The 5,607-nt window shown below is 39.3% G+C and overlaps 1 long non-coding RNA gene across 1 annotated transcript; it reads right to left on the bottom strand.

Moving 5' to 3' along the window:
• Positions 1 to 2,602: 2,602 nt before the first annotated feature.
• On the bottom strand, positions 2,603 to 4,575 carry LOC121786366. Its single transcript, XR_006047143.1, has 3 exons — positions 4,255 to 4,575; positions 3,322 to 3,386; positions 2,603 to 2,849 (listed from the first exon to the last, which is right to left on the bottom strand). It is a non-coding gene; the product is annotated as an uncharacterized LOC121786366 (long non-coding RNA).
• Positions 4,576 to 5,607: the final 1,032 nt, after the last annotated feature.

Below are 5,607 nucleotides of genomic sequence, written 5' to 3'. Positions count from 1 at the left end.
GTCATCCTCGCTGCTTGATCTTGGGGCATTGTCTTCATCCTGGTATCCCACCAGAAGTCAGCAGACTCGGTTAGTTGGTAGGTCACACAACTCAACCGTTCCCTATCATTGCACCCTAAGATTGCAAAAATGCGCTCCAATGCGCGTATCCATGATTCAGCCTGGGCCGGTTCTCCCATTCCATCAAAGACGGGAGGTTTTTGCTCTAGAAAAAGCTTCACAGTTTCACGGTCAACCGGAGGTGGAGGAGGCGGTGGTGGAGGGATGGGTTGTGTCACACTCTCTTCCATCGTCTGAGGGGTAGGTTCGGGATTGTTACGTCTTATGTTGCGTCTTGGCGGCATTCTGATTCAGTACCACACGAGTTACTATCGCATTTATTCAAAATCCAAGAATAGTCATGTGGCATAGTTGAAAAGTGGAGATCAAGTGGCAATTGCATCATAAAGAGCTTTTGCAAAGGTATCAAATACAATTGCACAGAATGATAACAAGAGAGCAATTGCAAAATAGCATAGCAGGAGGTGATTGTAGAAGAAGGCGATTGCTCAACAGGGTAGAAAAAGGTAATTGTTTAATAATGTAACAAAAGACAATTGTACAATAGAATAGCAAAACATAAGGGCACAATTGGGATAGAAAAAGGCAGTTGCACAACAGAATAATACAATTGCATAATAAGACGGCAAAAGGCAATTGTACAATGGAGTGGTCAAAAGATAGTTGCGCAATAGTACATCAAAGGTAATTGTGCAATATGATAGAAAATGACAATTACAATATAGTATAGCAAGAGGCCATTGCGTCATAGGCTAGCAAAAGATAATCGCACAAAAGATAATAAGGGATGGTACCAAATCATTACACAATAGGATAGCAAAAGACAAGAATTTCCCATAGAAATATGAAAAGTTGCCTCGAAGAGGTCTTAGTTCCATTATAACGAAAACAAAGGACAAAACGATGTCAAGGTCAAGCAAAAACGGTAAAGTATCCAAAACATGGGAAATCGTAATAAAATATTATAGAATTATTATGTTTAATCCCTTCCATCCTCATCTTCCTTCTCCTCGGTCTCTCCAACGCTCTCTCTAATTGGGTCCTCCTCCTCTACGGGATCCTCTTCCTCGGGATCCTCTTCCTCACTTTCCTCCTCGACACCCGCAGGTGGAGGGGTCATCCCAAACCTCACATTGACCTCTCTGTTGCTTCTTTGAGGGGCTGCGACACGCATCCCGAGTCTCCTTCTCTTAGGAACACGGGAGACGCGTGGCTCCTCGTCGCATCGATACTTCCGCATGCGGGCTGTACCCGGCGGATAGATATGTGGAGGTGGATCACGTGGCGGTCCATCAAATGCCGCTGTCATGGCCGGAAGCAGCACCTTTATAAGGCCAACCAAATCCCCTCGCGCGGTGTAATCGAGCGGGCTATACCATATGAAAAACTGAGACGCCTGAGCGGTCCACTCGCTCCAAGGAGATGGTAGAGTGTGGATGAGCTTTTGGATCCCCTCGTGATGGGTAGCTCCCCCATATGCATAGGCGTTCATCCATTTACTGTAAAACTCGGTGACGTAGGTCATGAGGAAGAGCTCCCCGTCCCACTCGTAATCTCGGTAGCGCTCAACCGGGTGGTCCCTTTCGCTGGAGTAGCGATTACGCATCAGAGCATAATACCGTTGGGCCATCTAAAAAAAAAGAAAAACTCAGCATCAGCACAAGGATCGAAAGAAATAACGGTGTATGAGGTTTCGAATGATGCTGAGAATATGATGGGTGCGTATATATAAATCTCCAATGATGGAGGTGTGCGGGTAGTATCATATCAAGAATGAATGGAATTTCATTTCCGAAGCAAAAAGGTTCGTGCGTTTTCGCATTTCGTTAAGTCGCGATATATATCCCCACACGTCGCTTGCCTTGCGTTAGGCTTTTCCTGCCTCCACGTTCGACACTATCTCAAAATTTTTCATTCATACATGATTTACAATTATGTATAGCAGCATGCTCAAGTTCTTTCACATATTGCCTCATAAAGCAATTGAATAATCACAATCATATAACTTCATTCATCCAACGTATATAGAGTTATCACATATTTGCCAATTTTTCCTTATCAAGTAAAATACAAGTTCATCGCATAACGACATTCATCATCTTGGGCATAAGCGCAAATATCAATTCCATATCCATGCATTTTCATCCATTCATATTCCAAGCAAAAATTTCGAAAATATCATATCAACTTTGTTCCCCATCGAAAATTTCAACTTCGGTTAATCAAATCCAAAACTCACAAAAGTATTTTTACCTCTTTTTTTTGTGGTTGGGCGGAGACGAGTTGTGGTGTTGAGCTATCGATGTTTATCAATTTATCAAATTACACATGCATAGATTTTGACTCAAAAAAGACTCTTGGGTCCAGAGCGGAAAGAACTGAGGCTCTGATACCAAACTGTCACGACCGCCCCTTAGGGTTAATAAAAGCGGGCGATCGCGACTTAAAGGGGTTTAGATGAACGGCATAGAAGACTAGGGTTTTCAATAAAAGTTTGACTAAAAACTAAGTCTAATAAATAATGCGACCAAGAGTATTAGGGTTTAATGAATAAAGACTAGGGTTTAGCATTTATTCAAAAAGTGTAACGAGTTTCAAACATCCCATCATAAAATAGTTTCAGAATTTAAATGAAAAGTATTCTAAGAAAAATATCACAGCGGAAGCATCCAAGAGAAGAGTGACGTCATGTGTGAAGACACAACGACACTCGGAATTTCAAAACCAAAACAACCACAGTTCATTATTAGTTCCTGCTCAACACCGCCAACCGCCCGTCGCCGCTCAACCTACATATAGGGAAAACATATGCAGGGCTGAGTACTATGAAATAATACTCAGTGGCTCATGCCGAAAACATTGTAAATACAGTTTATGATATCATGCCGTACGTAAGTAACCGTCGGGGTTTTTCTTTAGAAAGGCCCGAGGCACTCAAAATCATTTTTCCATTTCAAACATCGACTGATCAGTCATTTTTCCCATAGACGTTAACCATATCTGCCAATACATGACAAGGAATGCGGCCGCAAACCAGGTCACTAGACCGGCCAGCCCGTACGCTAGCACACAGTCTACCATAGGTGTACACTAATCCAAGTAGGGTTTGCTGCCCTACGGGGACCCGAATTCGATTTATAAATAGTGGCAAAAACCACATCAGATAGGCACGTAAAAACCAAAACAAGGCATGAAGTCACATTTATTCTCATTGATAAAACATTAGGACATGGTCCTTATTTAAAAAGGAAGAGAGCCCACCTCGATCCTTTAGTTTTCAAGTTTCGCTTTTCCTTTGGTATCACGCGTCTCGCACAAAATTTCACCTTTGGATAATGTGTCCCCGATTAGTCACTAATATGGACTAAAATCATGCATGTCCTAGATCACTCCCCTTTCCCAATCAACAATAGGAATCACATCATATCACCCATCTTTGCATATCACATCACCTCATCACATATGTAAACTCATGTATGTCATTCAAGCATACAAATATAGTTGTTTAACCAAAGTAGAGATCTGGCAGCTCTGCGCAACTTTTTTGTAAAAATTATTTAAAAATCATCCGACCTCCGATGGGGCTAAAACTTTATGACAAGGCAGTAGACTCATCAAATAGCATTCTGTTTAAATTTCATGTCAAAATACCACTTTTAAGTCGGGAAAACCAAAGGCGTAACCTACTGGTCGAGAAAACACGTTTTTGGCAGAATCGCGCAGTCAACTTTAAAAATTCACCATAAATTCATCGTTTAGCCAAATGGGTCGAAATTTACACACAAAATAGAAGACATCACGAAGTTTACACAGGAAGAAGAATCGGTCAAATCGGAGTTCGTTTGGTTGGTCAAAAATACATCAGAACACACTGTTCGGAAATCACAGATTTTCATACTGATAGCAATTCGAATTAGGGTTTATCCCTACTCATTCAAAATCAATCTTTTCATGGTTTTGATATACAATCATGCTCAAAAGAGTCCTTAAACACATATTTTCACGAAATCGCACATCAATCACCGAGGATTCAATAAATCAACAAGCAATTGCAATCAAAACGCACTCACACATATGATTTCACATTCCCACCGATTAAACCCTTAGATCTTCATTCCCTACACTCTCTACATGCATGAGGGAGTCAAAGAAAGTCTAGATGGAGAGGATTGAAGAATATGGGTTTGAATTTACCTTTTCTTGGACGAAATAATCGGTAGGAAGCAATTAAAACCTTGGTTCTTCAACAATCTCTTGGAAAATTGATAGGATCTTGACTGAAATGGATAACAAGTGGGAGAAGAGATGAAAAAGGGGGTGGGGCGTGTGGTTTGAAGAAGTGGGCGTGTGATTTGTGTGTTAGGTTTAGGGGTTGATCCTTTGTTTATAGGATTAAGAAATATCCCACAATTAATTGAAGATTTGGGAGAATAATTGAAATAAATGATTGAGATATTTGGGAAGATTTTGGGGGAGGAAATGGCGTGTCATTGATGGAGAAATAAGGAGGATATTTTGTAAATCATGGCTATTTAATTAGCCATTGATTTAATTTAGTATTTTCACGGAGCAGAATAAAATAATACGGAGCAAGAAAATCAATAAAAACCCTCCCAAATAATATGAAAATAGGCGTGTTATTCAATTCCTCCCACAAGGAATAATTTCCAAATATTGATAAATAAAGTAGGGAAAGATTTGCTAGGATATTCCAATTAAAACATGGAAGGAAATAATTGAGGGATCAAAATAATTAGTGAATAATTTCTTCTTCCACAAGCTAGGAGATTTCGAAATCTCCCTAATCAAAACAATAGGGGCCGATTTTATCAAGAAATAAATAAGATAATTAGGCTTTAGGATTTAATTTGGATAATTATCCCAAAACAAATAATTAAATCCAAGAAAAATAAATTCCTCTCCAAATAATAATAGTGGTCGAAAATTCCCTTCATAAAAGGGCAAGGTAATTATTTATGATCCTAATTAAATCTCACTCCCCGAAATAATATAATTCACCATGATATATTTCATTCCACATTAATTAATTTAAGCCACTTCATAAAATCAACGAATTTGACTCGATCAAATCAAAATTAGGTCACCATTTCAATCACATAATAAATCCGTCATTTAATTCGGCAATCAAAGCAATAAGTACAACATCTTAGGGTTCGAAAAATTAGGGTTCGAAAAGTGGGGCGTTACATTTTTTGTCTGAGTGTGGCTTTATATAGAGTTGCTCCTCCTCCAACAGTGTACCCTAGAGTGTGTGTGTGTGTGTGTGTGAGAGAGAGAGAGAGAGGCTCACTTACATGTCGTTAAGATTTTTCTCAATTATCTAATTCGTGTATAAAACGATTTCTTGTGGTGATGTTCAAATGATGTTGGATTACAAATTTCTTTTCGTATTTAATGAAACGACGTTGTTTTCGGTATCGCTAAAAGAGGTTGTTTTATATAGTAAGTTTTGTGATTTAATGTTATGTTATCAGGAATTATGGAACTGGTCATGATTTGAGCAAATTCTGCAATATAATTATCCCA

Source organism: Salvia splendens, chromosome 22 (assembly GCF_004379255.2).
Source record: "Salvia splendens isolate huo1 chromosome 22, SspV2, whole genome shotgun sequence".
NCBI classification, from domain to species: Eukaryota; Viridiplantae; Streptophyta; class Magnoliopsida; order Lamiales; family Lamiaceae; genus Salvia; species Salvia splendens.
This window is presented reverse-complemented; position numbering and strand designations above follow the sequence as displayed.